Source organism: Hemitrygon akajei, unplaced genomic scaffold, assembly GCF_048418815.1.
Source record: "Hemitrygon akajei unplaced genomic scaffold, sHemAka1.3 Scf000034, whole genome shotgun sequence".
In the NCBI taxonomy this organism is placed as follows: Eukaryota; Metazoa; Chordata; class Chondrichthyes; order Myliobatiformes; family Dasyatidae; genus Hemitrygon; species Hemitrygon akajei.
The window spans coordinates 5,977,245-5,987,051 of NW_027331920.1; positions in this window are offsets into that span (position 1 = coordinate 5,977,245).

Sequence of the window (9,807 nt, forward strand, 5' to 3'; positions counted from 1 at the left end):
CTGAGAAATCTTACCACTGACACTTCCTCAAGATATTAATCATATAATTTAAAATCAAATGCAAGTCTATTAATGCTGTTTGTAAACCATGTAATGTGTTTTAACGACTGAAAGATTAAAATCCTCATCAATCTGTCTACTGTTTGACCTATTAATTATAAATTACAATTAATACCTCTAATCTATAAAGCTACGTCATCTGTATATTGTGATTTACCCAGGGTATCCCATTTTCCCATCTCAGAGAAAATATCATTAATCATAATATTAAATAATGAAGGGCTACAAATACTGCCTTGTGGGATCCCATTCTCTATCTCGGAGAAACACAAACATAACATGCCGACCGGTACATGGACAGTCCATCCAAAAAAAACTCAGAAAAATTATACAATGTCCCCCTCACTTCTAATTTAATCAAAAGTTCTTTCTTCCATATCATTTCCCTTTTCAGTATCAAGAAATACTGCTATTACAACATCTTTACTTAATTGTGCTTTCCGAATATCATCTTTCAAACCTCAAACTGAATCTAATGTCATTTCACCCTTCCAAAATCCAGTCTAATAAAACATTTTATCACCACTCTTTCCAAAATATAACTCAAGCGCTTGATTACCATACATTCCATAAGTTTACATAAATGAGACATTCACGATATAGGCCCTTAACTAGAAGGATCAAATGTGGATCTGCCAGGTTTTTGAATAGGCACTACTATTTCCATTTTCCATGAGGAAAGTAGATGCACAATTCAAACATTTAATATTTTCACAAAAGCGAATTATATACAATTTCAAATACCACTCTTTCCTGGGAACACCTGACCTGCATTATTAATAGACTTCTTAAATTCATACAAAGAAATCTCTCCATCAGTGATACTATCATTGCTACAGCTGACTTCCAGCACATCAGGGTATTCACTGAAAAACATATCCCTTCATTGTTTCACGTCTTCATTTAAATTATCCTGATTATGAATCTCAACAAATGACCCTGCCAGTAACACAACCTTCCATGTTTCAGTAACAATCATTTTGCCCTCATTAATCAACACAAATCCCCCCATTTTCTAAATCATATCACAAACAGTTCCAAGTTTGATATCCCTTCCAATATTATCTCCATATAACCTCCGGTAAATCACCTCCTTCCTCACCACGGCCTTTGCCCTTTTATTGTTAATAATGTAACTCGGAGACTGATGCACCATCACATAAAACCTCACATTTCTCCCAATTTGCTTCCTGTCCCGTTATAAATCCAAATCCAAACTCATAAAGACAGGAAAGTTGACTGACGTTTACATAAACTAATCACCCTCTGAGTTCCGATTTGAGCGACATGCACCACATCCAATGAAAGCAGGGGTCAGTGTTACATCTGAGTTACGATAGGCTGGAAGAAATCGGCATGATCAGCCCCTCCTCTTCCGCTCCATCGCCATGGCGGAGATCAGCGAAGTCGCTTCTGTCGGTGTCGCCGGCCTCGGCGCCCACAAGGACGGGTGTGATTCCCCTTCGTGCCTCGGTGGGTCTGTTTCGGTGACGTCTGTGGTGGCTGACGAAACATGCTCTGACAGGGAGCGAGCAATGACAATGACTACAACTCCCAGAATGCCCCACTGATGACGTTGTGTTGTTTAGGGGTAAGGTATAAAAGCAAAATGGAGGAAAATGTAATGCATTACGTTTTCTCTACTGTGTCGTGCCTTCAATAAAAAAAAATAAATTAAAAGAGAGATTCCAGCGAGAAATAGATAGAACATAGAACAATACAGCACAGTACAGGCCCTTCGGCCCACAATGTTGTGCCTACCCTTAAACTCTGCCTCCCTCAGCTTAAATTCCTCCATATACCTGTCTAGTAATCTCTTAAACTTCAAAAGTGTATTTGCCTCAAGCACTGACTCGGGCAGTGCATTCCACGCACCAACCACTCTCTGAGTATAGAATTTCCTCTAATATACCCCTTGAACTTCCCTCCCCTTACCTTAAAGCCATGTCTTCTTGTATTGAGCAGTGGTGCCCTGGGGAAGAGGCGCTAGCTATCTACTCTATCTATTCCCCTTATTATCAACTATACCTCTACCATTTCTCCTCTCATCCTCCTTCTCTCCAGAGAGTAAAGCCCTAGCTCCCTTAATCTCTGATCATAATCCATACTCTCTAAACAAGGCAGCATTCTGGTAAATCTCCTCTGTACCCTTTTCAATGCTTCCACATCCTTCTTATAGTGAGGTGACCAGAACTGGACAGAGTACTCCAAGTGTGGCCCAACCAGAGTTTTATAGAGCTGCATCATTACATCGCCACTCTTAAATTCTGTCCCTCGACTTATGAAAGCTAACACCCCATAGCTTTCTTAACGACTCTGTCTACCTACAAGGCAACTTTCAGGCATCTGTGGACATGTAGCCCCAGATCCTTCTGCTCCTTCACACTTCCAAGTATCTTGAAATTTACTTTGTACTCTGCCTTGGAGTTTGTCCTTCCAAAGTGTACCACCTCACACTTCTCCAGGTTGAACTCTATCTGCCACTTCTCAGCCCTCTCCTGCATCCTATCAATGTATCTCTGCAATCTTTGACAATCCTCTGCACTATCCACAACACCACCAACCTTTGTGTCTTCTGCAAACTTGCCAACCCATCCTTCTACCTCCACATTCAGGTCGCTAATAAAAATCACGAAAAGTAGGGTTCCCAGAACTGATCCTTGTGGGACACCACTAGTCACAACCCTCCAATCCGAATGTACTCCCTCCAGCACAACTCTCTGCTTTCTGCAGGCAAGCCAATTCTGAATCCACCTGGTCAAACATCCCTGGATCCCATGCCTTCTGACTTTCTGAATAAGCCTACCGTGTGGAACCTTATCAAATGCATTACTAAAATCCATGTAGATTACATTCACTGCAGTACCCATATCTATACGCCTGGTCACTTCCTAAACGAACTCCATCAGGCTTGTTAGGCACGATCTGCCCTTCAGAAAGCCATGCTGATTGTCACTGATCAGACCATGATTCTCTAAATGCCAATAAATCCTATCTTTGTGAATCTTTTCCAACAGCTTTCCCATTACAGATGTAAGGCTCAATGGTCTATAATTATCCGGAGTATCCCTACTACACTTTTTGAACAAGGGGACAACATTCCCTCCAATCCTCCAGTACCATTCCCGTGGACAATGAGGACATAATGATCCTAGCCAGAGGCTCAGCAATCTATTTCCTCGCCTCGGCTGCAGAACTGGGAAGTGGCAGATTGAGTTCAACACAGATGAAGAGATTCATTTCTGTAGGTCAAATTTGAACACAGAATATAATATTAATGGTAAGACTCTTGGCAGTGTGGAGTGTCAGAGAGATCTTGGGGTCCATGTCCATACGACACTCAAAGCTGCTGCGCAGGTTGGCAGTGTTGTTAAGAAGGTGTCTGGTGTGATGGCCTTCATCAACCGTGGGAATGAGTTCAAGAGCTGTGAAGTGATGTTGAAGCTATATTTCTCCTAACCTGTACATAAGTAATTGTACCCCAACACGGCAGGGCTGTGGGCTTAGTTGGACCCCACTTGGGAGTCCTGTGTTCAGTTCTGGTTGCCTCACTACAGGAAGGATGTGGATACTATAGAGAGTGTAGAGTAGATTTACAAGGATGTTGCTCTTGGATTGGAGAGCATGCCTTATGAGAATAGATTGAGTGAACTTGGCCTTTCCTTCTTGGAGCGACGGTGGATGAGAGGTGACCTGATAGAGGTGTATAAGATGATGAGAGGCTTTGACCACGTGGATAGCCAGAGGCATTTTCCCAGGCTTGTTGTTACTAACACGAGGGGACGTAGTTTTAAGCTGCTTGGAAGTCGGTACTGAGGGAATGTCAGGGGTAAATTTCTTACACAGAGAGTGGTGGGTGCATGGAATGCACTGCCTGCAGCGATGGTGGAGGTGGATACAATAGGATATTTTAAGAGACTCTTAGATATGTTCATGGAGCTTAGAAACATAGAAGGATATACGATCAGGAAATCCTAGGCAGTCTCTAGAGTAGGTTACATGGTCGGTACAACATTGTGGGCTGAAGAGCCTGTAATGTGCTGTAGATTTCTGTGTTCTGTGTCAAAGGCAGGCAGAGGGATTAGTTCAAATGGACAGGAGGACAGCATGGAAAGGTTGGGCCGAAGGGCCTGTTAGTGCCGTAAGGGAGGGATTCTGTCCCAACCATCGACTCTATTCCCCTCAACAGTTGCCGCCTGACTTGACAACATTCTCGAAAAGTTGCATTCAGTTCCGCTTAGCATTCTGTACAAAGGATGTTTTGTGCTGGAAGAGTGCAGAGGAGATTCATCATGATTGAGGGGGCTTGTGTTCATAAGTTCATAAGGAATAGGAACAGAATTAGGCCATTCAGCCCATTGAGTCAGCCACCTTTTCATCATGGCTGATCCCAGATCGCACTCAATTCCAGATATCTGACCTCCCGCCATATCCTTTGATGCCCTGACTGATCAGGAAACGATCAACTTCCGCCTTGAATATACCCACACGCTCGGCCTCCACCGCAGTCTGTGGCAGAGCATTCCACATATCCAATACACCGTGGCTAATAAAAAAAATAAGCTGCTTACCTCTGTTTGAAAAGGTGGCCCCTCAACATTGTGGCTGTGCCCAACCACAGGAAATACCTTCTCCGCATCCACCTTATCCAGTCCTTTCAACATTCGATAGGTTTCAATGAGATGCCCGCATTTTTCTGAGTTCCAGTGAGCACAGGGTCAAAGAACACCTTATATACCGGCTGGGTAGCCTCCAAACTGATGGCATGAACATTGACTTCTCTAACTTCCGTTAATGCCCCTCCTCCCCTTCTTACCCCATCCCCGACATATTTAGTTGTTTGCCTGATCTCTATCTCCCTCTGGTGCTCCCCCCATCCTTTCTTTCTCCTGAGGCCTCCCGTCCCATGATCCTTTCCCTTCTCCAGCTCTGTATCCCTTTCGCCAATCACCTTTCCAGCTCTTAGCTTCATCCCACCCCCTCCGGTCTTCTCCTATCATCTCGCATTTCCCCCTCCCCCCACTACTTTCAAATCTCTTACTATTTTTCCTTTCAGTTAGTCCTGATGAAGGGGCTCTGCCCGAAACGTCGACAGTGTTTCTCCCTATAGATGCTGCCTGGCCTGCTGTGTTCCACCAGCATTTTGTGTGTGTTGTTTGAATTTCCAGCATCTGCAGATTTTCAAGTGCTCCTCATACTTTAACCCCTTCATTCCCGAAAACATCTTTCTGAACTTCCTCTGGACTCTCTCCAATGACAACACATCCTGTCTGAGATGTGGGGCCCAACACATGTGCGGCCTGACTCGTGTCTTATAAAGCCTCAGCATTATCTCGTTGCTGTTATATTCATGGGGCGAGATTGGACTGTGTTGATCTACAGGGGGATCTTGGAATCCGAGTTCATAACTCCCAGATAGTGGTTCCATTGTCAGGCAGTTATGTTGCAGTTGTATAAATCTCTAGTTTAACCACATCTGGGGAATTGCATTCGAATACAGGAATAATGTGGAGGTTTTGGATGGTGAGTGGAAGAGGATTAACAGGATGCTGCCTGGATAAAGTGAGACTGGACAATCTCGGGGAATTTTCTCCGGAGTGGCAGATACTGAGGAAGATCTGACAGATGTTTACAGGAATGTGAGAGGGCATGCACTTCAGGAGAAAGGGGGAATACATCCTCATTGGTCCTTTTTGCACTATTGAGGTATTTTGTAATTTAAGTGCAATTTTGTATCTTTTTTCTGCATAGCTGCTGTTGAAAAAAACAATTAGAAAAGACAATGACGTTAAAAACCTGACTCAGAATGTTTAAAGGAGATTTCCGTTTCAAGTTTTGTTTTTCATTCCCATAGTGGTGGGTGTCTGGAGTGAATGTCAGGGGTGGTTGTGGAAGCAGATGTGATAGAGGCTATTAGATACCACGTGAATGTGAGTAGAATGGAGGGATGTGTTCCTTGTGTAGTCAGAAGGGATTGGTTTAGTAAGGCATGAAATGACCAGTTCAATTGGTTCAGAACAACACAGTGGGCAGAAGGGCCAGTTCAAGGACAAGTACAGCAAGCAGAGCAGGTAAACTGGATAAAGTGATCCCACTCAGAGAACAGACTGTGACGTCAGTGGATATATGCCGGCATCACAGTTCTCTCACCAAAGATACTTCACTGCTGGATAAAATGAAGTTTGTTATGTTTATAACCGATGTGGTGAATTGTACTGATCAGACATCTCATCCTGCTGAGGAAATTAAAATTATTGTGAAAGCTGCAGAAAGGTATCTCGGTGTAACTGGTGTTTTGTGGGAAGCTTTAAATGAAGTTTTGTTGGCTGGGGTATCTGTATCCCAGTGTACTTGGGAGCATACATAATAGGATTAAAATATTGCAATGAAATGCGAGTACTCTGATTTATAATGGTCAAGACTTTAAGAAGTTCATTTCTGATTTTCAGTTTCTTCGGATGTTATATCTGTTCAGGAAACCAGCACATTTTAAGTTTTTATTCTTGTGCAGGATTATTTTGTCGTTAGGCTTGACAGGTTAGTTGGTAGAGGGGTGGTGTTGCCAGTTTTATAAGGAAAGGGGCAGGGTTGATGAACCGACACAAGATACTGGATTCGGCCCGGTACATCTCGGGTGGATCCCTCCCAAACATCGAGTACATCGGAATGAAACGCTATCATAGCAAAGCCGCATCCATCATCAGAGATGCTCACCACCCAGGCCAGGCTCCCTTCTCGCTGCTGCAATCAGGTAGAAGGTAGAAGAGCCTCTGGACTCGTACCAGGTTCAGGAACAGTTACTACACCTCAGCCACTAGGCTTTTGAACAATACAGGTGAAAAACACTCGCTTGTCCATCCATTGAGATTCTCCCGCAATCAATTATTGCAGTGGGCCTGTCTCAGAATTAGAGAAATAAGAGGTGGTCTGACTGGGACAGACTCATTCTCATAGGGTATTTACAGGGTAGGGGTAGGAATGATGTCTCCCTTGGCTGGGGCGTCTCACAGACTCAAAATCCAAGCTCCCCACCCAGAGTGCAGCGGATCTTTGAAAATTTCTCCACAACGTTTCTAAATTCAAAGCGCAAATTTAGGGGCTCCGCGATGCTGGGAACGTTTCAGGAAAGTGGCACTGAGGGCAAAGATCGGTCATGTTCTGAGTGAGGGCCAAAGCAGCGCAGGTGGCCGAATCGCCACCCCTGCTGCAGTTTCTTGTTTTGTAAAACACGTGTTGACCTTTGCGCCCTGTTCTCCCTTGGCCTCCAGCCTGTCGGATTGCTCCAGAGAGCTCCAGAGATCTATCAGCAGCCGCTGCGTTTATTTCATGTCTCGTTATTTATCGCTATCTCTGCATATTTGCTTTTGCATAGTTTGTTGTCTTCTGCACTCTGGCTGATTTTTCTCTGATCCTGGTATAGTTACTGTTTGTAGATTTTCTGTGTATATTCGCAGGACAATAAATCTCGGTGGTCAATTTGCGACTTATCTGTCCTCTGATAATAAAATTTACTTTGAAGTTTTGAATCTCGGGAAACTCCTTTGATTCTGATAACAAACTGTGACTGACATCTCCAGCTCCCTGCCTCCGCCCGTCCTGAGAAACAGACACACACACACACACACACACACACACACACACACACACACACACACACACACACACACACACACACACACACACACAAACACACACACACACACACACACACACACACACACACACACACACACACACACACACACACACACACACACACACACACACACACACACACACACACAGCGACCAGCGCTGTGAGTAGATTGCCCTCATTGGCTGAGGAGTGTCAGTGTGCGGGATGCTGTCACTATCCAAGCAACACACACGAAGTGCTGGAGGAACTCAGCAGGCCAGGCAGCCTCTATGGAAAATGCCCAGTGACGTTTGTGGCCGAAACCCTTCGGCAGGACTGGAGAAAAATACTGAGGAGTAGATTTAAAAAGTGAGCGGAGGAGAGTGCGAAACACTAAGTGATAGGTAAAAGTGGGAGAGGGAGTTTCATCGGGAAGTTGGTTGGTGAAAGGGACAGAAGGCCATGAAAGAAAGAAAAAGAGGAAAGAGGAGCAGAGAGAGGCGATGGAGACGTGCGTGAAATGGAAGAGATGCGGTTGAGGGCAGCGTTTATGGTAGAAAGGTAGCCTCTTTCTTTGAAAAAGGAGGATACCTCCTTGATTACTGCAGATTTTCTCTTGTCTGCGACAGTCACTGTCCAGTCTCCTTCTGACTCCAGTCCTGCAGTCCCGGCGGCAAAAGCCGTGAATCCCTACTCCGCCGTTCCGGGTTAATCACGTCCTTCCAGAGGTGACCAACCAGAGGTGCGCACGGTCCTCCAGCTGTGATCTCACCAACTTGGAGCAGTACGGGCCCTTCTGCTCACTGTGTTGTTCTGAACCAATTGAACTGGTCATTCAATGCCTTACTATACCAAACTCTCCTGCCTGCACAAGGTCCACATCCCTCATTCGCCTCACACTCACATGGTATCTAATAGCCTCTATCGCGTTTGATGCCTCCACCACCTCCCCAGGCATTCATTCCAGGCACCCACCACTATGAGTGTGAAAAGAAAACTTGCATCGCACATCTCCTTTAAACATTCCGAGTCAGGTTAAATATTATCGTATTACCCGGTGGTTTGCAGTTGATTATTAAGTAGGTGGTTTCGGGGTTCCTGGAGGCACATGATAGAATAGCCCGTAGTCAGCATGGTTTGTCAGTGGAAAATCTTGCCTGAAACTTTGTTGGAATTCTTTGAGGAAATAACAATCAGGGTAGACGAAAGAGAAACAGAGGAATTTGTCTGCTTGGATTTTCAAAAGGCCTTTGACAAGGTGCCACACATGACTCTGCAAAACAAATTAAGAGCACATGGTATTACACAAAAGCTGCTGGTATGTAGAAAACATTGGCTGTTTGACGGGTTACGAAGCGTGGGAATAAAGGAAACCTTTTCTGGTTGGCTGCCGGTAACTAGTGGTGTTCCACAGCGGGCTGTGTTGGGGCCGCTTCTTTTCACATTATATGTCAATGGCTTGGATGGCATAATTGAGCGATTTGTGGCCAAGTTTGCGGATGATACAAAGATAGGTGAAAGCGCAGATAGATTTGAGGAAGTAGAGAGGCTACAGAAGGTGTTAGGCAGATCCGAAGAAAGGGCAGAATGTAACAGATGGAATATATTGTCAAGCAGTTTATGATAATGTACTTTGGTAGAATAAATAAAAGGGTAGACTATTTATTAGGTGATAGGTTTTTTTAAAAATGAGGAGTCTTCCTTCAGGATTACATGAAGACTAATTTGCAGGTTGAGTCGGTGATGAGGAAGGCAAGTGCGGTGTTGGCATTAACCTCGAGAAGACTAGAATATAAAAGCGAGGAGGGAATGTTGAGACTTTATAAACAACTGGTGAAGCCTCACTTGGAGTATTGTGAGCAGTTTTGTGCCCCTTATCTTAGGAAGGATGGGCTGACGTTGGAGAGGGCTCACAGGATGTTCACATAAATGGTCCCTGGATCGATCCCTTTGTCGTATTAAGAGTCAATGTGGATCTTCATTTAGTTTTATCACGTGTAGAATCATCTGCTCTTATGATGGTCAATGTGACAAAAGCTCAATTTATGACCCAATCTATGACCTGCCTAGGTATTATGGATCTGTATTCCCAGATTCCTCCATTCTCCCGTACTCCTCAATTGCCTACCATT